The sequence below is a fragment of the Papaver somniferum genome, chromosome 5 (genome assembly GCF_003573695.1).
Source record: "Papaver somniferum cultivar HN1 chromosome 5, ASM357369v1, whole genome shotgun sequence".
Classification (NCBI taxonomy): Eukaryota; Viridiplantae; Streptophyta; class Magnoliopsida; order Ranunculales; family Papaveraceae; genus Papaver; species Papaver somniferum.
Genome location: NC_039362.1, coordinates 66888312 through 66913384, shown reverse-complemented (window position 1 = coordinate 66913384; position 25073 = coordinate 66888312). Strand labels below are relative to the sequence as shown.

Here is a 25073-nt window from a genome sequence, read left to right as displayed (position 1 = left end):
GTATTTATATATTAAGGAATGCAATCTTTTTCAAACCGTGGATATAATGTTCATGAATTGATTCATGTGAATCAAGATCGATTTTGCTTCAATTGTGTCTTGTATACTTCTATGAGAATATAAACAATTGAATAATTCCATAACTAGTTTCATTTGAGTCATTTGAACTAGTTATGATTAAGATGAATAAGGTTGATATAAAAGTGTTCATATGGCTAACTTCGGTTAAATATTGTTGAGCCAACTACGTGCACACATTTGGGTACGGTTACTCATACCTAAACGAAGTCACATTTCATTTGTGTATAACAAGCTAAGTTCGATCTAACGGTTGAAAAATATTAGCTTGATTCTAATCAGGTTTTCATCTAAAGGTGAATATTGAATGCTTTGTTACCAAGGTAGCATTGATTTCAAACCCTGATTTGAAGACTATATAAGAGAGAAATCTAGCAACTGGGAAACCTAATCCCCACACCTCCTGTGTGATACTAGTTGCGACTAGAGTCGATTCTCCTTTAACCTAGGTTTTTCCCAAAACCATTATAGGTTAATGACATAAAGACTTCATTGGGATTCTGAAGCCAGAACCAACTATTTTCTCCGTAGTTGTTGTTCTGATCTTACTTTGTTCTATCGTGTTGAGTACTATCTTCTCTAAGATTTGCTCGAGATTTAACCTCTGATAGGTAAGATAAAAAGTAGTCATAAACATCTTCGTCTCATCGTTTGTGATTCCACAATATCTTGTTTCGCTTCCATACGATTAAGATTATTGTGAGGTGATTGATATTTCTAGGCTGTTCTTCGCGAATATAAGATCGGATTATCAATTGGTTCATGTTCACCTTGATTTATCAAAAGACGGAACAAAAACTCGTAGGTATTTCTGTGGGAGACAAATTTATCTATTCAATAGACTTTTCTGCGTGAGACATATTTGTTTATCAAGTCTTCGACTTTGGGTCGTAGCAACTCTTAGTTGTGGGTGAGATCATCTAAGGGAATCAAGTTCGCAGAATTCGGCGTGGTTCAAGAGGCGTAGGGAATGCAACTGTACCTTAATCAGTGTGAGATTGGTTAGGGCTGAACTACATTCCAGTCCGAAGTTAATTGGTAGTAGGCTAGAGTCTGTAGTGGCTTAATACAGTGTGGTGTTCAAATCTGGACTAGGACCCAGGTTTTTTCTGCATTTTCGGTTTCCTTGTTAACTAAATTTCTGGTGTCTGTGTTATTTTTTTCTGCATTATATTTTTATATAATTGAAATGTCACAGGTTGTGCGTAGTTCAATCAATTAGATAATCCAACCTTTGGTTGTTGATATAAATTTATTGACACTTGGATATTGGTCTTTGGTACCATCCAAGTTATTTCTCATATTAATCCGGCTCACAGATTTCTATCTGTTCGATTGCAGATTGATTTGAGAAATTGAGATATAACTCTTGGATATATTTTCTTGATTGAGTCTGACTGTCTAGTTGATTCTCTTGGAAATATATTGGAGTTAGTCGATACAGATTTCCTAAACGAAATATTGGGTGTGGTTGTTAGACCCCCGGTTTTTCACCCTGGAGAGATTTACTGAACAACACAAAATTAGATCTCCAAATTTTAGTTGGAGATACGGATTTTGTTGATTTAGCCAACTATGCCATAGAAGGTAATGATACGATGATGTTAACATGCATGGACGCTACTCTTACAAGACACTTGTCAATTTTAATATACTAACAATATATTTATGAACGGAACTGTAATTACAGAAAAGATACAGTTCACTGCAGAAATGATTAATACAACATATTATTTACAATGTGATTAACTAACAAAAATAATCTGACTCACCACACGTACATACTAATGGGTGAGTACAAATACTGTTTGGATGGTAAAATATTCTTCTACCTCAAACACGAATCTGATTTGATTGATGATCGAACCGTTGCTTTATTCTCCAATTGAACAGTATGGGGGGGGGGGGGTACCTGCGAAAAACCGTTCGATGCTTAAGTTAGCTTAGGTTTTTCAACGTTTATTTTTATGGGGAAGATTGCATACCTTTTAGGGTAGTGAACCACTGTATTTATATGTTGCGAATTAAAACCTCTTCACATGCCCTGCATGCCTCCTGATATAAGTTGCCTTTATTTTCCCTGCATGCCTCCTCAGCATAAATTATATTGATTTTCCCTGCATGCCTCCTCAACATGAATTATATTGATTTTCCCTGCATGTTTCCTCAACACATTCTGGAACCTTCCAGAACATTCCTCTAGGTTTTGGAACTAGCCAAGCCAAAATGGTGCAAAAGGTTGGCCCAAACAAATAAGTGTACATGCCAAGCCCAAGAGAAATAATTCACTTAAACCCACAATGGGCATAGAAATCCGTTAGGCAAACAACATGGGCAGAAACATCCAATGAGCCATTGACCCAGCTGGTGACTTGGTGAGCCGGCTCGGTTCAGCTAGGTGGGTGTAAACATCCTGCTGTTTAAACAAGTGGGGTGGAAACACAAGATAATCACCACATTCGCCGGCCGGACTTCGCCGCCGGCATGGAACCTACTAACGGAATATTCTGTATAGATGACGAGGCACGTCACTGATGACGTGGCAATCATTGATTGGTCTTGGTGATGACATGTCAAGCTGACATGGTACTTTGCTGGAGTGGCATGCTTCTGACATATGACGTGGCGCACTGTTGACGTGTCACATCACTGACATGTCACTTTACTGATGTCTTATTTCGTTGACGTGACACGTGCTGACGCGGTACCTCGCTGACGTGGAAGGCTGCTGACGTGGCACTTCGTTGACGTGTCACCTGTTGGTTGGCCGTTATTGCTGATGTGGTACGCTGATGTGGCACTCCGTGCTGGCATGGCAGTCGATGTGGCATTGGTGATGGGTCTCTTTACTTGCTTGATTTGAACCTATGCACATGGGCTCCTATGTAAGGTGTTTGAGAGGCCTGGTTAGCCATACTTGGCTTATAAAGGAAGAATGCTTAGTCCCAATGAACCATGCTTAGCTAAGATAGCTTAGTAAACAAAGCATTCAATATTCACCGTTAGATGAAAACCTGATTTAAGATTCAAGCTAAGTCTGCTTAAAACCAAAATAATATCTCTCCACTGTTAGATGTTCTTAGCTTGTTACACACAAATGAAATATACCTTCATTTAGATATGGGTAACCGTACCTAAACGTGTATATTTAGTTGGCTCAATAACAGTTAACCGAAGTTATCCATATGAACACTTTTGTCTTAACCACATTCATCTAACACTTCTAGATCAACTACGATGATCAATCAATCATGAAAGTAATCAAATGAATCTAATTGTGTTTCAAATAGAGTTGTTCAATTGTTCACTATTTCACAGAAATATATATGAACCAATTGAATCAAAATCGGATCGATTCATAAGAATCAATTCATGAACATTAAGCCACAGTTTTAAAAGGTTACATTCCTTTATTCATACTAGTAAGGACACATGTGCGACGCACATGTTTGAATTTTTACTCATCCAACGATACTAAATTTGAAAGCCATAAAATTCTTTTCCTAAAACAAAAATTTACTATTCTTATTTGTACTCGTTACGTAGATAATTAAAAGAGCTTTTCAAATATATAAATTAAAAAAAATCCGGTGTATATTTGAAAGATATTAAGTTTTTAAATTTTTTGATCTATTTTTAAAGCAATGGTATTTACGTAAATATGTAAAAAATGGGGACAACTAAGTAATTTAGGGGGTCTCCTACCAAAAATCCCTCTTTTCTTTATATTAGTAAGAAATGTATTTGTTCATGAGTATGAAAAACATACTTAACCGACTTTAGAACTTTAACCACTAAGTTTGCAAACAAGTACGCAAACTATAGCTTCCGGACTTTGGTCTTGTCCAGCAGTTTGCAAATGGGTATGCATACTGCTGTCCCGGACCTTAACTCAGATAGAACTGTTCGCATACCGGTATGCAAACATGGTTCCCGGGCTTTAATAGTTAAAACCGTTCGCATACTAGGTATGGAAACAAGGTTCCCGGACCCGAATTATACCAAAACAGTTTGCATACTAGGTACGCATACTGCATTGTATCCAGACAAAGATTTTTGTTCTAAACTCCCATTTCAATCGTTAAAACATCCTTAGAAGACGACAATAGCTGTCTCACACAAATTATTAGCTTATATGTAATTTTCAAGTGATCGAATGATCAACACGAAATTTTCCGAGTCGACATCAAATAATTGTCTCACACAAATCATGTTAGATGTTTCAAGGCAATTTTTACATGATCATATTTTGACTTATTATTTAGTTTCCAACAAATAAATTTTTTCCAACTAAACTCGTCAAGAATATGATGAATGTAGCTAAAGCAAAAAGCTTCCAACACATATTTCGAGAAATAGATAACCGAGTTAAACTCAACTCCAAATATTAAATGTGTATAATATAAAATTCTATATAGATTTACGAGTTAGTCTCATTAGGAGATATAATAGAATAGACTTCTGAGTGATAGATAAGTTTTAGTCTCCACATACCTTTTGTTGATGAAGTTCCTCCAAGCTCTCCTCAGTAGATCTTCGATGAACGTCGTGAAGTTAATGCTCAACTATACATTCTATCCCAACCCGAGACATAGATATAAGTAAACTAGAAATCAAGACTTATAGTTTTGATCAACTAAACTTGACAAACCATCTTGAGATAGCAACGCTTGCGAGTTCGACCGAGCAATGCTCTAACAATCTTCCCCTTTTTCAATTTTAGTGACAAAACTATCAAAATATATGGATTACAAAATAAATGAACTTTGTAGCTTCTCATCCATCATGCTTGATTTCCTTGGTTCTTCAACATTCCTTGAATTCTTTGACACTCCAAGTACTACAGTGATTCTGAACATGTTCAACTCAGCATCATTGTTGTTGAAGATCCATAGCCATAACAATAAGAAAACATATGAAAAACATCTGTTCTCAATCATTGTTATACAATGTCATAGTATTATTACACAAAATCAAAGTTTTATTGTATCACAACTTTGACAATAATACTACGGTGATATGTATCAGTCCCCCTTAGTCAATACTTCCATCTCACAATGAAGACCACTCTCCCTTATATAATGATCCGTAAACCTTATGTATGTAGTGTGAACTACCAAATAACTCTCCCCCTTTTTGTCAATATAAATTGGCAAAGGTACGGAAATTGCGGGATCATAATGAAATTCTCAAAGAGATAATTCATGACTAAAAGAGAATATATCAATTTTGTTTCGATGATTTCACAAAGTCGAAACTTAGTGTATTCATCAAGGATTTTTTGAAGATACAAGATAACTCCTACAATATTCCACAGCCGCACTCCCCACAAAGATTTGGCAATTAAGCACAAGTTCAATTAAGAATTCTCCCCCATAAAATGTCATTCCCAAAAGAACAACAAGAGCGACCTTACTTTTACAAGAAAAAAAGGATTTTTTGGACATTAACAAATTACATGAAACATGAATTTGTATCCATAAAACTCGAATAAATTAATCACAAGAAGACCTTATAGATTAATTTAGTCGGAAATGCTCAACATAAGAAAACTTACGGAGCCAAACAGTACTTTCACATAAAAGTGGATCAGGAAAAGATCAATACTGCGGAATATTCAAAAGTTAACTCTATCTTTTATCAATATTTGCATAAAGACATAATAGACTTAAATTTTGATATATATGAGATAACCATAGTTCACGGACGTAAACACACATATCCTTTAAAATATTTTTGCGATATTTAAAACCAATGAATATTAATACTGCAAAATCATCTTCCAAATAACTTAGAAATTAAATAAATAAATCTAAAACATTGCAAGATGACAAACGTTGGCAATAGCTATGTGTAATCACAATATTTGCTATTCCAAACCCTAGTTATCCTTCTTAAACACAAGAATAAATTCATAAGAAGTTTGCTAGACATTAAGATTCTTGAAAAATTGTTTATCGTCCATGAACTCCTTCTCGTCAACAAACATTGGAACATAAGGTTCATGAAGAAAGGAGTCAATTCCAACAAACCTTCTTGACTGATGCTGAACCATGGCCTTCTGAATTTCAAGAGATCTTAGAACAATAGCCTTTATTTGCTGCATCTCCATCCTTGTTTCTTTCAACTCTTCAAGAACACCAGAAAACTTCTGAAGATTTGAGGGGTTAGCCCTTGGTTTCTTCATATTCTTCCCTTTTATCTTCAAAGTTACAGAGGAATGAGATTTACCTTTTTCCTTCATGATTGATGGCTTAACAATCATGTTAACATCTTTTCCGTCAGAAGATATGATGCTTGGAGTCTCCGTTCAAATATGGGATTGTGAGAGAACTATACTAAACTAGCTCCACAAGCAATATTTTGATAAAAAAGAGTTCTCAGGGAAGGAAAAAAGGAATGTAGAGTTACATAACCTATATACAGAGTAAGTAGGATTCACGTACGAACAATTCTCAACCCTAAAAAAGGTAGAATTGCCGATTTTAACCCTTTTTTACTAATCAAACAGGGTAAACCTTTTCAATACCATTTGAGGATATGAAAAGATCAACAGAATTCCAGAAAAAACAAAACAAAACAAAAAAATTCTTTTCCTAAAACCCGATTGTGCATAACTCTTGTCTCTTTGAATTCAGGCATATGAGACAAGATGCACTTGCAACACAGTTAGGCTGTGTTGGGATGAACAATAATCTGTTCACCATGTGATTCTTGTATGGAATTCTCAGTTCAATTTTTCATAGAACGTTTATATCTAGTTCTTTTCTATAGAGGTCTAACTTTTTCTTTAGAAATTAACTTCTTCGGAGATGAGTTAAATTTACATAACTCAGATGGACTCGACTTCAGAACAAGTTTAAGTTTGTTTGCTAATCGACTTGTTGTCAATTGAAGTTTGTTGACATATCTTATTTTATGTTTGTACTTGAAACAATTTGAAAGTTCATGACCCTTAAAAGTACAATAAGAACATGTCAATGTGGAGGAAGGTTCAGGTACCATAACCGAGCATGCTTCTAAACAAATTGAAGTACCTGAAACATGTGAGATAAAATTTTCAGCAGATAAAGTAAAATCAATTTTATCCTCCAAAGTGGTTGAAGAAGTTTCTCCTGGAAAAATATCAAGATTGATGTACGTATTGCTACAATTATCAAAATTAATATTTTCGCCAAGAAGTGCAACACTTGATTTTTCATCTTCATTTGAATCATAGTGATCATACATTCCATCAAGAGTTGCAGCAAGACCTTTGTTTCCAATGTATTTTCTACGATTTGGACACTCATTAGCAAAATGACCAAAACCTTTACACTTGAATCACTATGGCATATCCTCATCATCAGTCACTACAACATATCAGGGATTTTGCAACATCTCATTTTTGGGTTTGCAACGTATATTAACGTTGCGAACTGTTATCCGTTGCTCATGATCAAGTATACGTTGCACCATATCCGGATATTCCAAAAATAAAAAATAAAAAAATGAAAACAGAACACTCTTGCCTTTGTTAGAATGGTTGGGGGATTAAATGTTATACCCAAAATGATAATATCTATTATTTTTCTTCTATTTTCTTTCTTTTCTCTATCCCTCTACAGTCTCCACCACCCAAACCAAAACTTATCTTGTTCTCCTCGTCTTTTTTATTTTCTTCTCAACCGGGATCTTGTAAATCAAAACCCCTTGTCCCTCTCCCTCAGCCAAAACTTGTGAACCAATATTATCCTCAGCTAAATCTAGATCCTTTAAAATCGAACCTATCTTTTGTAGACATAAATCAAACTCAATTTTCTATAAATCAAAGATTCAAAACCCATTAGAAATCAAACCTAATTTTACTTACCCAAATTTCGCTTTAAACCCTAGATATGTGATTTTTTCTTATATGAAATGAGTTTACCGGTGAAACCTACTGAAGAGCTAGGGTTTCATAAGAAGTTCAAAGAAGAATTAGAAGATGAAATTGATGTTTAGAAAAGGGGATTTGAGATGGGTATTGACCGATTGAGTGAACTAGGGTCGAGGATGAAGAGTAATTCAAGATTGAAGAAGTTAGGGTTTTGAAGCTGACATTGATTGGAAATCAGAAGGTTGAGGGAATAGTAAATTAGGGTTCTATGATGAAGATCGTGGAGTGTTGGTCGTATAGTTGCAGTTAGTGGTTCAGTAGATGATTGCAGATGCTGATTACAGGTAACTCTAAATTTGTAATTGGGATTGATGTAGTTTTGAATAAGTCATAAGATAGGTCTGAGCTTGATAATATTATGATGACATGAATGGTAATATTTGTTGCAAGAAGAAGATTTGTGTCTTAGATTTGGTAGAAATGGAATTGCGTACTTAGTAGTGGTTTAGTGAACTACAGGATTTCTAGAGATGGTAAATGGAAATGAAAATGGAGTTGGGATTGTAGGTGGTGGTAGTTTCAGGTAATGAATCAATATGGAAGTTGAGTAGATGTTGTTGAGTTTAAGTCACAATGGCTGTGAATGAAAAATTGAAAGAATGGAGATGGTACATCACGAAAAATATGAAGAAGGTAAGTCAAGAATTTGGGTTTTATTTACTTAAGAGATTTTCTAGGATTCTATCTCAACAAAATCGTGTGCCTTACTTACTCATCTTTTTATGTTAGAAATTAATGGGATTGTTCAAGATGATAAATTGCTAACAAAGTCAGTGTTTTGTTTCTTGTTAGAGTTGATGGCGGTTGTGTAAGTGATAAAAATTTGGCAGTGACGATAGTGAAATTTGGTGGTAGTTGGTAAGTGTTGCAAAATTATTTTTATCAAAATCAGATCTAAAGTTTTTGTAGATTTTAGTAATATCAAGACCAGATTTGAGGATAGTTATACCCTTCTCTCTCTGGATTTGGAGTTCGTGTCGAGTCCTTAGTTTCCCTATGTTTTTATATTAGTTTTACATTATGCCCCTATTTTAAAGCTACAACCAGTTGGATGATCCAGTGGTTTTGACAATTTTCAAGTGTGCAAATAAGCTTCTTGCTAGTATAAAAGCATGAAAGAATCTAACAGAAGCTTCATAAGGTTGCAGTACAACAAACTTAAGATGCTAAAAATAATTTCATTGTCCCTGAAGTTGTAAAGGATCATGCCAAACTGGGTTCAATTACAGATGCATCAGGTTTGGACCCATATTTTTCTAATGAGTTTCCCAGATGTTATATTTGTTCAAATAGATTTGATATGTATTGAAAAATGTTACAGTTTAATCTCAAGTTTCCAGCTTGTTAATTCTAGAAAAGAAGTACATTGATCAGAGCAAAAATGTTCTCCATGTGCAGGGTGTGGTACGTGCATGATACTATGATAGTCATTCACTTTGGTATAAAAGAGGTTGGTGACGGAAGGTGTTCGCGAAACGTTCTCATAGATGGCACCTGAACTTCTTGGTGGGAAAAGCAACATGGTACTGAAACGGCATAGCTATACAGATATTTATGGTGCTTCTCTGATTGGTAGGCATAGCTCTTGTACTCTTTATTCGTGGTTTTAGCAGAAAAAGGAAGTTCTTGTGCATGTTTAATAAGTGATTCAACCAAAGTTTTGCCTCAAGATTTGTTATATATCGGCCAGGTCATATATAGATGTTAACTGGTGCTCGTGTCGCTCTTTAGGAAGCTTATTAAACACTGAAGGTTACTTTTTCATTTACTAATTGAGTAATCTTTTTTTTATATCAATTTCCATTCTTATTTTCTCTTCTGAATTTCAGTTGCATGCCACTGTGATGAATGCTCGGCACAGGAATAGGTAATTAACAATCTTACTCTTTTCCTATACTGAAAAGACGAGGGTACACAAATACACCACAATTTTTTTATTTGATCACAACCTATTCAATTTCTACCGTGTATAAACCTCTTGAAGAAACAATCACTCAAGGAATATTTCAACACAATGTCCACTTGAAATAGGGTTAGTCCGGACTGGCCTAACAATGTGAGAATATCAACGTCAAGTGGAGAAATCCAATATACTTTGTGTGATCGTCTATGGATATGAAATCGAGACAATACTACAACAAAGTGTTCACTTAATAACCGAAATCTTATAAGATAAATATCAAGTGTCTAGTTAACGTACAAGTGTATTTACTTTAATTATAATATAAAAATAATTATAATGAGGAAATAAAGTAAAGCGAACACACACACCAGAATTTTGTTAACGAGGAAACCACAAATGCAGAAAACCCCCGGGACCTAGTTCAGTTTTGAATACTCAATTAATTAAGACGCTACAAAAAGGTAAACTTGCAACTTCGTGTAGACAATACTAAGTAAACTAAAATCCTAGTTACTCAGCTTCAGTAGTATTCTTGTTTTGATAATATCTAGTAGAACCGAAGTTCTCAATAAATATTTGTTTCGATAATATCTAGCAGAACCGAAGTTCTCAATAGATATTTGTTTTGATAATATCTAGCAGAACCGAAGTTCTCAATAGATATTTGATACTAGATATCCTAGCAGAACAGTCGTTCTCTTTAGGAATTAAATCTAATATATCTTCTCAATGGTTCACAATAACTTTTCTACCAATCTTTCAACTGGAAAGACAAGATTCCTTTGGATCGTATTCCAAATAGTAAAGGATAAACTTTTTGGTAACAAAACTCACTTTCTAATCACAATACCGAAATATATGATATAAGCAAAGTTAAGTATCTTTTATTTTTAAGACCTGCTATCAGATCCGAAGCTCCTTGATTACAAGATCAAACAAGACAATGATTACCGAAATAATCAGTCTTGATTACAAGGTTTATGATGAAATCACAAACTACTTGTTGATCTAAAAAGGGTTATCTTTATTGAAAATAAACAACCTCTTAATCCCGGAAAATCAAGTCACAGAAAGTTACACCAAGATCAAAACACAAGAACAAAAGTCTTCATATCTTCAAAGTCCTCAATCTTCGATTTAATCTTCAAAGTAACAACCTGCATCAACAAACTTGATTCCTTATTGATTTGTCGCACAGAACGGAGTCTGTTAACAATGGCAAATCAATGAATTTATCTTACGGATCTAGAAAAACTTAAATCCGTAGAAACGTTAAATCTTTGATCTAGTTTGAGTGAGCCTTATATCAGAAGAGAAGGTTCTCAAGAATAAACAAACTAGGTGCAATCAAAAATTCAACAACCGTTAGTCAATCAAATCAATAATCGAAAAATAAAATAACAATGCAATCATCTAGTTTCCCATCAACGGTACTAATAGAGCTTCTCAATCCCAAAGAAGTCTTTAAACCGAGCGGTCGTAAGAGATTTGCTGGCTCTGAGGATTAGTTTGTTTGAAATGCAAACTTCAATATTTATAGACCAAGGAAGTTTGGATACCAAGGAATTTCCAAAACCGAAAATATTCTCAAGATATGCAATATATTACCAAATTCGGTTTCCATAATTCCTGGAAATGCAATGTCCAAATATTGACCGAAATCTCTTAGAAAATCTCCAACTAGTAAATGCACATTACTAATTTTTATTTTTCAAATATAAAATTTAAAACCTTAATTAAAAGATTCTCAATTTATTTTCGATCCGGGATTCTCCTTTAGCTATTTCGGAATGTCTTTGAACAATAAAAGATAAGCGTTACTGCACATGTTCAAAGTATGTCGACATCTTTACTTTGTAAGTCCTCTTCATACTTACACTCTTGGAATCGATTTTCCACACTTCCAAACAAGTTTAGAATTGGTTCATCTGACTTCCAAGAACTATGTGATTGATCAAGAACTCTCAATCACCAAACATGGGTTTCACGGTTCTACCAAAACAAGTTTCGGTTCTACCTCCATGTGGGTACTGGAATTAGTCATGTTAGTTATCAAAACTTGGTTGACTAGGTACTAGGATCGGTTCCCACATATATATGGTATCTAATTTGTATTTGTTGCGCATGTCCATAGGATCGGTTCCCAATGTCTAAAAACGTGTTGCACATGTTCATAGGATCGGTTCCCAATAACTAGAAACTTGTTGCACCTCTTACAAGGATCGATTCCCCTCTTGTGATCGGTTGCACCTCTTACTAGGATCGGTTCCCCTTTGCCTAGAGTTGGTCATACCAATTACAACAAATCGATCATACCATCTCAGGTGATTACTTAAGATCGGTTTCACTAATAAAAGTCATACCAATACAAAAGTCAGGCCTTGTGAATAGTTTTACCAAGAACATAAGCAAGTCATGAGCGGTTATACTAAACAAACATATTGGTAATTCAAAAGATATGCAATGAATAACAATACTAATAAGCCCAGCGATTTCCCTTTCGATTCACAAAACAAGTTCATGAATTTACTTCCTTTAAACGAATGTAAAACATTGTTTCCAAGGATGAAATCTTCACCTCATACCCATGCATAATCACAATGGCATTCAAACGATTATGTCGATGTCTTATATACGAAGTTCAAAAGATAAGCATTATACTTCGTATTGTATTCCTTAATACTACGTCTAACTAGAGTATAATCATTCATAGCTTCGCATGTTATGTTTTCAATCTAAAATATTTAAAAGACACAAGATAGAAATGGAACAAGTCAACTCGTAGTTACTAACCTCAAGCTGAAGGAAAATGTGTTTGTTGTCTTCAATCCATCTTCAGATTTTGTGAGTAACTGGAGCTCAATACATCTGTCGTTTCTAGTCTAACCTATCGAAGTTGAATCTAGTTTACTTATTAAGCGACACGAGTTTTGGAACTAAATATGACAACCAAACTTGACATACCAACGCTTGGTGGGTTCATCCGAGCAGTGCTCTAACAATCCTCCCTTTGTCAATTTAATGACAAAACTCCATTACATATGGAGATAAACGAATTACAAAAATAACTCATACTAATCTGCATGTATTCCAAAATAAATGTCGTTGTTTAAATTACAATAACAAAGCTAATACCCCCACCCCCCCTAAATGTGAGATATTTAGATTTTCAATCCGCACGTCTTTGTTATTCCCTTTGTAGTTAAGATAACCACAAGTATCAATATGATATGTTACTCCCCCTTAGTCTATGCTTTACTCTTTTCGTTAGATATAACGTTTAAGAACCATTGTCCTTTCCTTAGTGATACAAATCAATACCAATATCACTTGTTTACTCCATATATTTCTCCCCCTTTTTGTCACAAAATGACAAAGGTACGAGCAAATAAAGGACAAACCGAAAGGATCTTACAAATCTCAAAAGACTTGTAACCTATAAGAATTAAGCATGAGGGTTCCACACACCATTTTAGATAACCAATATCGAAACCGAAACTACAAAGTAATTTTGTTTTGATATGTTATGAAGGAAACAATTTCCCGAAGCAATTTTCCCTAATAGTTTAGCAAATCAAAAATCGACTAAGCACCTTAGTTCTTTTGCTAAACCGATTGTACAAATACAATCGCTTGTTCCATAAGACCAAATAAAGATCAGAATTAACTCTATTTTTCTCATCAGACTCTAATTATTCGCATCAATAACTTAGACCTTTCACTTTTAAACAAGATAAGTACTAGGTTAGTTAACTAGCATGTAAGGACCCTCAAGCTCGTCAACGCTATTTGACTGGTCTAGCAATGATTAAGAGACGATAATGACTCGATTAGTTTAACACGTACGTTAATTAATAGAAATTAATCTAACAACAATTTAGATATGAAACCAGTGTCATTGAATATTTCTCGAAAAGTTATGCGAGATGGACTACTCGAATGTGTCATTCGGATATCAGACGAAGAAGATTTCATCATAATAGTCGAAGAGCAAAATAGTTATTTTGTTGTCAACCGCCTGGCTGCCCGTATCCGTTCCTCGGGTGCCTTTAGAATTTTTGGTTGGCCTTATCTTCTCTCGTTCGATAAGAAGAATTCATTTTCTTCTCTTCTTCTCTTCTTTCTTCTTCTTCTCTGTTCTCTCTGCCTCCTCTCTGCCGAATTCAGTTCTGCTGAATTGATATTAGTTTTGGTGTTAATGATTCTTAGTTCGGCTGTAGGGTGTTGATTAGAAGAAGTATGTGATGGAGCCGTGATTGTTTGAAGTCAGGAGAAGAAAGTGATGTTGTTGTAAATTGGAATTAGGGTTTACAGAGTTGATCGATGTTCTGGAGATCTAGAAGATGATTATGGGGCTACAGTTAGATGAAGAACAATGGGTAGACGATTAATTAGGGTTTTGGAGATGATTCGGTGATGAATCAAAGAGTTAGGGTTTCGGTTCTTTCCTAAAATAAGAACGAGGGTTTTATAAGAAGTTCAAAGAGGAATTAGAGGACGAAGTTGATGTTCTAGGGGACCGATTAGAGATGGGTTATGAAGAACAAGAGGTGAAGAAAGAGGTTATGGTTTTAATTTGAAGATTTAGTTTCGAACAGGAGTTGTAAATCAGAATTGGAGAATTAGGGATTTCAACTTAAGGTAATACCTTTTTAGTCAATTGAATTGAATTATGTTCTTTGAGATGTGTATGTGTTTATATAGTTTTTGTGTGTTTAATTGTTGAACTTGAAGTAAAAATTGGAAGTGTTCGGTTGAACCAGTGACCTAGGGGTCTTATTTCGTGTTAGTAAACTTAGAATTTGGTGTTGTTGTGGGTGTTCTAGAACTAGGGTTCTGTAATCAGAAGATGGAGATGAAAGTGAGTGTTGTTGGTGATAAGAAGCTATGGCTGGGATTATAGCTTAGATTTGTATTGGATTGCAGGGGTATGGGTAACTTGTGGAGGTTCTGAAATAGTTAGGTTGAACTTATGATAGTGAATGGTTTTGAGGTGGAATTGGGTATATGGAATAAATATGTCAATTATAGTCTAGCTAGGTTTGTGTTGTGATTTAGGGAGAAGGAATTGGTGGTGTTGTTACAATTCTGAGTTGTGTCTCAGATAATGATGTTGGTGGGAGTATTGAATTGGTGGTGGCTTCTGAGAAATGATGAAGTTAGTAAATTGATGGGTTGCAGCTGGAATTCGAGATACAAGTGGTGGTGTATGTCATGTTATATGATTGAATTGAGTTGAATTGGTGGTGAAGATGAAATGGTCATGGAACTGATTTGGATGCGAATGCAATATGTGGTACATGAGTGGAGCTAGTATTATAATTGTAGGTTGAGAAGCATTAGAGGTTTAACTGTTGTTGTTGTTGATGCTGAAATAAAGAACTGTGATGCAATGAAGAACTGAACTGATGGTGTTGTTTGTGTTGATTGACAGGGAACTGGTAATGAATATAGTTGTAATTGAGAAGTAATAGAGTTGCAGTTGATTTTGTATTGAGATTGAATATGAAGTATTGATTGAAAATCAAGATTAAGAGATGGGAGTAATTAAACTGTGTTGATGCTAGAGTGTAGTGATGAATTGCAGAGATTAAAGCTAATAATATAGTGATGTTGTACACATAGATCTTGAGTTGTAGTGTAAATAAAGTTAGTGTTGAAGTTGAACTGAGATGTAGGTTGGAAATTAGAGTGATGGATTAGTATTGTTACATTTGTATTTTGATTTGTGTTTTGTATTTTAATGCATCAGTTTGTGGCATGAGCTAATGGCTCAGGCCTTGTGTTTTAGCCTGGCCAGTTGATTGTCTAATCTGACTCGCTTGAGTCAGTTTATTTACATGAATCAGTCTTCTGACTGAGTTGACCCCGTAACCAGACTTGACCCGATAGGACTCAGCGACTTAAATCGTTGACCAGGACTTGACCAGTGGACCGTTGACTTAACCTTGATTGAACGTTGACTGTTAGTTGACCCTTTGGCTGTTAGAGACTGTTAGTTGACCCTAGTTGACTGGACCTTGTATAATGGGCCGAGTTTAGTAGTCTTGGGCTTAGAGCCATTAGATAGTTCACTTAGTTTATAAATAGAGAAATATGTGAGATTATGTTATGAGCCTTTTTGGATAATTCCTAAGAGTGCTTTTGTGATTAACAGTTAATCTTTATTAACAACGATCGATTCAAAGGATAAACCAATGGATTGAAGTTCTCGAGGTAGGCATGGTTTGTCATCAAATCAGGCGGGAACTCTGTAACCTTCTTGTAATCATTGAGCATTCTTTTTAATGCGAGCATGATGTGCCATTACTTCTTATGAGCATATTTGTGTGTAAATGATTGGGTATGTTGTGTAATATGCATTGTGTGGATTATCCAAATGTTATATCTATTTTTTATGCTTATTATAGCCCAGATGAGGCAATATCGTTATATAGGGGAATATTACCTTTTACAATTTCTTGTGAGAATCCATTTGTTTGCATATTATGCTTGATTGCAAAACCTTCGGGACTTATGATGGTAGTTCTTGAATCATGGTTTGTATAGGCACTATGTGTGGATGGAGCTATCATTTGAGTCTGGAGTTATTCTGCTTTCGCTTTCTCCAATGAGTTCGGCGAGGTCTGAATGACATATTTTAGTTGTTCTAGTTTCACTTTTGTAGATTCATCCGGTGGTGGTCTTTCACGGATATTTTTATTATGGTACGCAATACCTGAGGAAGTGGAATTAGAATAACATTCTTTCATGAATGATATCTTACGATGCTTATTTATTGTTGTGTGAATAATTTGATGTGTGTTTGAGTGAAATCCCCGTGAAGAGTGACTGTGGTCTCCCCACAACTCCTTGCTAAGTCTTATAGCCCAGATGAGGCAATACATAGTACGGGAAGTGCATATAATAGCTATCTAGTGCGTAAAGCGAAATAGTATTACTTTTTATTTTATAACCTAATTTATGTCGTTAATGACCCAGATGAGGAAATAGTATATCGAGGTATTTGGGGAAATTACTCTTACACATATTATGCACGATGACATGTTTTATTACCATTCTTTAGAACTGAGAAGCATATTAGTGATTACTTGAACGTTATTTTGTTTCCATTGGGTACCCCTTTGGGATGATGTGCTCACTCGTTCACACTTCAGTTTCAGTATTCAGAAGAAAAGGTGCGCATGAAGATATCCGTACTCAAAGCCTAGAGTTTTATTAAATGTTAGTGATATTGTGTATCTCGTATTATGTGTCTTTCTTAATTTATTTTAATCAACACATTATTATATTTATATCACTCGAGAGATTTTCATTTATATAATATCAGAGTGTTTGGGTTTGTATCGGGATTGGTTTATGTAATTATGATTCTTAAAATGGGTAATCTAGATATGATGCTTCTATTAGGTTGTAATCTTATTAGCTAAGCAGGTTTTGTATTTGGGGTGTCTCATAGCATTTCTTATTAAGGCATTCGATTAGACTTGAATAACCGAAACCTTCACTTTGATAAGTCTAACTAAGATCAGAATTAACTTAGTTTCTATTATCCGGAATCCAATTGGACTAAACAATTGATCCCGAAAACCTCTTTGTTAAGCCATTAACAATTTATACAAACCAAATAAATCAACTTGTATAATCATTTATCTCAACCGGAAGCAATTGAAACAATCATAGACATTATAGCATCGCAATTGCACCGAAATTTTGTAAGCCTAAACAATTGATAACAAACCATAAAGCAAGATACCAATAGTTTTTCTTAACTGGAAACAATTGAATCACACACATATCCGTACACAAATAATGGAATAAACATTAATTGTACCGAAATTTTGTTAAGCAAAAGCAATAAATATATGCAATAAAATCAGGCTTTTCTTAAACATGAAAACAATTAACTAACAAATTCGTTACCTCAGATTTCGCATTCTCTTTTCCTCATTGTTTTGTCATCCTTTTGCAAAGACATAAGAACAACAAAAGCCGCCTTTACCAAAGAAAGGTTGAAATGGTTTTAACTATTACGTGCCAATAGTAATAAGCTAATACCAAAAACTCATATGTATACTATATACACAACTTATGAGAAATAAATTGATAATAGTATAATCGTGACTCACATATGAGATTAATTGTCATTATCCTTTTATGATTATTTGATTAAGCAACCCAAAATGTTAGATATGAAATCCTCTAAATCAAAAGTCACAAAATCATAAAAAGGTAACCGATATGAGACCTAATTATCTCATATAACGATGACAACACGGAGATACATTCATTTGATCAAGAACGTTTAGCACAATATTCTGAATGTCATGAGTATTGAAACTTATCATTCGAGTGTCACCATTGTGACTATATTTTGATACCTCCCTGTTTGTCTTTAGAGAAGGCTTTGAACTCCATTTAGTAATGGGTTTTACAGGAGCAACTTTGTTCTTCCTATTATTTCCTCCTGAAATCTTTGACGAATCTCTTGAGGAAAAATTAGGGTAACTGAAATGTTGAAAATTCTGAGAATTAACCTTTCTCCAATTTGGAACATCAGATCTTGTCTTTACAAAGTTATTTCTCCATTTACCATTTAAGTGATAATGAGAAAACTTTGTAGAATCCTGATAAGCAAACTTTGAACTATCATTATAATAATTCTTTTGCTCATTTTTAGGACAATGATGACCTGATTTAGCACAGGAAGCATTATTGAGTTCAGCCAATTTTGTGGAAACGCGTGCTTCTATGGCTTTCTCATTCCTTTTACGGAATTTGCACCCCCAAGTGTCCTTTATTTCCACAATAAGAGCAATGCTTAGTAACACATGAAACATGAGGCTCAGTGTTACCTTGTTGTGGATTCTCTTTCATTGGAGTTTGACGGATTTTACGTTTTCCGTCTTTTGCTGAAGATGAAGGTGCTACAGATTTTTCTTTTATGAAAGAGCAATCTTTTGTGGCAACTTTTGAAGCAATTTCTTCAACAGAGTCTTTAGGCTTTACAAACTTTGTCTCATGTTTAGCATTCAAAGTTTGTTTACCTTTGTAGCCCAATCCTCGCGTGTCACGAGGAACTCTAGTTGACTTCAACATTGAGTCAAGTTGTTTTGTGCTTTTGTTGAACTTTTTCAAGTCCGCTTTTAGACCCATATTCTCTTTTTCCAATGTTTTTATTTTTTCGAGAGCATTATCTAGATCAACCTTAAATATATCAATTTGAACTTTATAATCTATTTTAGATTCGGTAGAATTACTTACCTTAGTGTTCTTCAGGTTCTCCAACTCTGTGTGTAGCTTCACTTCTTAATCATGACTTTCTTCGATTTGCTCTCTGTAACATTTCATGCATTTATGATAATTACCACCACTAATAATCTTTATATCCTTGTTCAATTCATCAAGTTACTTTTTCAATCTTTCATTCTCTTCACGAAGATCACATTCAAGTGCATTTGGCTCTGGAGTTACTTCAGTATCCTTTTCAGGTGTGCATTCAACAGTTGCATGTAAAACCTTGTTCTCTTGATCCTTGAAACAATTAGAGCTATCACCATTATTTTGTTCTTTATTCTCTACACATTTCTGTGATTTTTGAGAAGAACTCATTTTCTTTTGTCTTAATAACTTTCTAAATTGAATTTTCTGCCGAAGAACTAGTCTTAATTGCAGCTTTAAGGGTAATACCCACTTCATTCTTGGATTGGTATTCAAGGTCAAAGATCTTTATTTTACTAACTAGAGCGCTTCTAGATAGTGTGGAAAGATCATTTGCTTCCATGATGCCATGCTTTTTAGAATTGTATCTTGGTGGTAAAGACCTTAGAGTTTTATACACAATAGCTTTATCTGAAATAGTTTTTCCTAAAGTGTAAGAGGCATTTACTATTTCAGAAAGTTTTTGATCAAACTCATCAAAGGTATCGTCTTCATCCATACGAAGGTTTTCCCATTTAGAAGATAGGGTTTGAATCCTAGCTTCTTTTTCAGAGGCATTCCCTTCAAATACGACATTAAGAATATCCCAAGCCTCCTTTGATGTTTTACACTTGGTTACATGGTTATATATAGGTTGGATCACGCAAAACACAGATTGTTAGATCTTTTCGTGTTTGCCTGCTCTGATACAAATTGAAAAGACGAGGGTACCCAAATACACCACAATTTTTTTATTTGATCACAACCTATTCAATTTCTACCGTATATAAACCTCTTGGAGATACAATCACTCAAGGAATATTTCAACACAGTGTCCACTTGAAATAGGGTTAGTCCGGACTGGCCTAACAATGTGAGAATATCAAAGTCAAGTGAAGAAATCCAATATACTTTGCGTGATCGTATATGGATACGAAATCGAGACAATACTACAACAAAGTGTTCACTTAATAACCGAAATATTATAAGATAAATATCAAGTGCCTAGTTAACGTACAAGTGTATTTACTTTAATTATAATATAAAAACAATTACAATGCGGAAATAAAGTAAAGCACACACACACACACACCAAAATTTTGTTAACGAGGAAACCGCAAATGCGGGAAAACCCCGGGACCTAGTCCAGTTTTGAATACTCAATTAATTAAGACGCTACAAAAAGGTAAAACTGCAACTTCGTGTAGACAGTACTAAGTAAACTAAAATCCTAGTTACTTAGCTTCAGCAGTATTCTTGTTTTGATAATATCTAGTAGAACCGAAGTTCTCAATAGATATTTGTTTTGATAATATCTAGCAGAACCGAAGTTTACAATAGATATTTGATACTAGATATCCTAGCAGAACAACCGTTCTCTTTATGAATTAAATCTAATATATCTTCTCAATGGTTCACAATAACTTTTCTACCGATCTTTCAACTGGAAAGACAAGATTCCTTTGGATCGTATTCCAAACAGTAAAGGATAAACCGTTTGGTAATAAAACTCACTTTATAATCACAATACCGAAATATATGATATAAGCACAGTTAAGGATCTTCTATTTTTAAGACCTGCTACCAGATCCGAAGCTCCTTGATTACAAGATCAAACAAGACAATGATTACCGAAATAATCAATTTTGATTACAAGGTTTATGATGAAATCACAAACTACTTGTTGATCTAAAAAGGGTTATGTTTATTGAAAATAAACAACCTCTTAATCCCGGAAAATCGAGTCATAGAAAGTTACACCAAGATCAAAACACAAGAACAAAAGTCTTCAATCTTCGATTTAATCTTCAAAGTAACAACCTGCATCAACAAACTTGATTCCTTATTGATTTGTCGCACAGAACGGAGTCTGTTAACAATGGCAAATCAATGAATTTATCTTACGGATCTAGAAAAACTTAGATCCGTAAAAACGTTAAATCTTTGATCTAGTTTGAGTGAGCCTTATATCAGAAGAGAAGGTTCTCAAGAATAAACAAACTAGGTGCAATAAAAAATTCAACAACCGTTAGTCAATCAAATCAATAATCTAAAACTAAAATAACAATGCAATCATCTAGTTTCCCATCAACGGTACTAATAGAGCTTCTCAATCCAAAAGAAGTCTTTAAACCGAGCGGCCGTAAGAGATTTCGTCTAATTAGGTTACTTTTCTCTCCGAATAGGCGGCTCCACCAGTAACAACACAACTAGGTAGTTTTGCTGGCTCTGAGGATTAGTTTGCTTGAAATGCAAACTTCAATATTTATAGACCAAGGAAGTTTAGACACCAAGGAATTTCCAAAACCGAAAATATTCTCAAGATATGCAATATATTACCAAATTCGGTTTCCATAATTCCTGGAAATGCGCTGTCCAAATATTGACCGAAATATCTTAGAAAATCTCCAACTAGTAAATGCACATTACTAATTTTTATTTCCAAATATAAAATTTAAAACCTTAAAGATTCTCAATTTATTTTCGATCCGGGATTCTCCTTTAGCTATTAAGGAATATCTTTGAACAATAAAAGATAAGCGTTACTGCACATGCTCAAAGTATGTCGACATCTTTACTTTGTAAGTCCTCTTCATACTTACACTCTTGGAATCGATTTTCCACACTTCCAAACAAGTTTAGAATTGGTTCATCTGACTTCCAAGAATTATGTGATTGATCAAGAACTCTCAATCACCAAACATGGGTTTCACGGTACTACCAAAACAAGTTTCAGTTCTACCTCAATGTGGACACTGGAATTAGTCATGCTAGTTACCAAAACTTGGATGACTAGGTACTAGGATCGGTTCCCACATATATACGGTATCTAACTTGTATTTGTTGCACATGTCCATAGGATCGGTTCCCAATGTCTAAAAACGTGTTGCACATGTTCATAGGATCGGTTCCAATAACTTGAAACTTGTTGCACCTCTTACAGGGATCGATTCCCTTCTTGTGAACGGTTGCACCTCTTAATAGGATCGGTTCCCCTTTGCCTAGAGTTGGTCATACCCATTACAACAAATCGATCATACTATCTCAGGTGATTACTTAAGATCGGTTTCACTAATAAAAGTCATACCAATACAAAAGTCAGGCCTTGTGAATAGTTTTACCAAGAACATAAGCAAGTCATGAGCGGTTATACTAAACACACATATTTGTAATTCAAAATATATGCAATGAATAACAATACCAATAAGCCTAGCGATTTCCCTTTCAATTCACAAAATAAGTTCATGAATTTACTTCCTTTAAACGAATGTAAAACATAATTTCATATGATGAAATCTTCACCTCATACCCATACATAATCATAATGGCATTAAAACGATTATGTCGATGTCTTATATACTAAGTTCAAAAGATAAGCGTTATACTTCGTATTGTATTCCTTAATACTACGTCTAACTAGAGTATAATCATTCATAGCTTCGCATGTTATGTTTTCAATCTAAAAGATTTAAAAGACACAAGATATAAATGGAACAAGTCAAGTTGTAGTTACTAACCTCAAGCTGAAGGAAAATGTCTTTGTTGTCTTCAATCCATCTTCAGATCTTTGTGAGTAACTGGAGCTCAATACTTCTATCGTTTCTAGTCTAACCTATCGAAGTTGACTCTAGTTTACTTATTAAGCGACTCGAGTTTTGGAACTAAATAAGACAACTAATCTTGACATACCAACGCTTGGTGGGTTCAACCGAGCAGTGCTCTAACATATACTGTTGTCTATTCCCTTGTTGGTGGTGCTCAAAATATGGAAATGCAAATTGATTGTTCAAGAAGTATAAGACGAGGAGCGTTGACACATTTGATGTTCGGGAAGTCATCAAAAAGTATGGCTCGGAGGAATGGGGAGAGTATCTTATTCGTGAAGCACATCTTTCTCAAAGGTTTTGCTTTGACGATGTTGGATATTATCGTTATTGTGGGTCATTTCATTTTCTTCAAAACAAGTAAGTTGATTGATTATATCGGTGGGGTTGTCCAAAATTCGCTTTGCTCGCAGCTAAAGAATTTTTTTTTACACGCAGATTTTTAAAGATGAAATTATCATACAACTTCTCATTTCGTGGTGGTTTCTCTCTACAGGTCAATCATCTGAGCTTATCAAAAAGTCTTCGTGGAGCTAAAGGTTTTATTTTTTATAAAGAAGATAATGTGTTTCTTTCTTAGATTCTCTGACTAATATCTAATATTTTATGTCATTAATGTCGGGATGTAGATTCATCACCTGGCTGTAAATGCTCCCTGAAGAGGAACCAAATCTATGAGATCGAAGGACGAGTCTTGTTTTGATGCAAAACTCGTAGGTATATCTGTGGGAGACAAATTTATCTATTCAATAGACTTTTCTGTGTGATACAGATTTGTTTATGAAGTCTTCGAATTTGGGTCGTAGCAACTCTTAGTTATGGGTGAGATCAGTTAAGGGAGTCAAGTTCGCAGAATCCGGCGTGGTTCAAGAGGCGTAAGGAATGCAACTGTACCTTGATCAGTGTGAGATTGGTTAGGGATCAACTACATTCCAGTCCGAAGTTAACTGGTAGTAGTCTAGTGCCTGTAGCGGCTTAATACAGTGTGGTGCTCAAATCTGGACTAGGTCCCGTGGTTTTTCTGCATTTGCGGTTTCCTCGTTAACAAAATTTCAGGTGTTTGTGTTATTTCTTTTTCGCATTATATTTGTTTATATAATTGAAATATCATAGTTTGTGCCTAAGTTCAATCAATTGTGAATCCAACCTTTGGTTGTTGATTAAATTGATTGACACTTGGATATTGGTTTTTGATATCGTCCAAGTTATTTCTTATATTCAATCGGGCTCGCAAATTCCTATTTGTTTGATTGCAGATTGAATTGAGAAATTGACATATAAATCTTTGATATACTTTTCTTAAGATTGAGTCTGACTGTCTAGTTGATTCTCTTGAAAGTATATTGGAGTTAGTCCATACAGATTGCTAAGCGAAATATTGGGTGTGGTTGTTAGACCCCCACTTTTTCAATTGGTATCAGAGCAGATAAACACGTTTAAGGTCTTATAAGTCTGTGTTTCTAGCAATCTGACTCTATGGACAGAAGTGTCATCTCCATAAACGTACCGCCAGTCTTCGATGGCTCTAATTACTTATGGTGGAAAATTGTTATGCGTGCCTTTCTTCAAGCGCGTGATTTTCAATCATGGATTTATGTTGTTAATGGATATAATCCACCGCTAGTTACAATGGGCAATGTAACTATTCCAAAGGATGTCGGTGATTACAATGCTGTCGAGATTCTCGCTACTAAGCAAGATGCTGACCGATTGAATGCAATCATCCGTGCCATTACCCTAGATATTCAGCACCATGTGACTACGTGCACTCCGTCTAAAGATGCGTGGGATATCTTCAAAACCGTATTTGAAGAAAATACCTGTGAAAAAGAAGCTAGGCTTCAAAACCTAAATTCTGATTGGAAAAACCTTCGTATGGCTGATGAAGATTCATTTGATGAGTTTAATCACAAAGTGTCTGAAATTTTTAATGCATGTTTTTCGTTGGGTAAGACAATTTCTGAAAAGGACATTGTGATGAAAATTCTCAGATCATTGCCATCTAGATACAATTCTTAGAAACATTGTTAGAGCACTGCTCGGTCGAACTCGCAAGTGTTGCTATCTCAAGCTTGTTTGTCAAGTTTAGTTGCCAAAACTATAAGTCTTGATTTCTAATCTACTTATAGCTATGTATCAGATTAGGATA

The 25073-nt window shown here is 34.8% G+C and overlaps 2 long non-coding RNA genes across 3 annotated transcripts; both read left to right on the top strand.

Annotated features, from left to right (window-relative positions):
* Window positions 1-7680: 7680 nt before the first annotated feature.
* LOC113281790 lies at window positions 7681-17304 on the top strand. 2 transcript variants are annotated; one of them, XR_003326357.1, is made up of 5 exons: window positions 7681-8629; window positions 8789-9234; window positions 9395-9568; window positions 9826-9863; window positions 17057-17304. It is a non-coding gene; the product is annotated as an uncharacterized LOC113281790 (long non-coding RNA). The 2 variants fall into 2 exon arrangements; XR_003326356.1 differs by lacking the exons at window positions 9826-9863; window positions 17057-17304 and having other exon boundaries at window positions 9395-9815.
* Window positions 17305-23008: 5704 nt separating this feature from the next.
* LOC113277696 lies at window positions 23009-23646 on the top strand. The gene is made up of 3 exons (XR_003325071.1): window positions 23009-23284; window positions 23421-23463; window positions 23554-23646. It is a non-coding gene; the product is annotated as an uncharacterized LOC113277696 (long non-coding RNA).
* Window positions 23647-25073: the final 1427 nt, after the last annotated feature.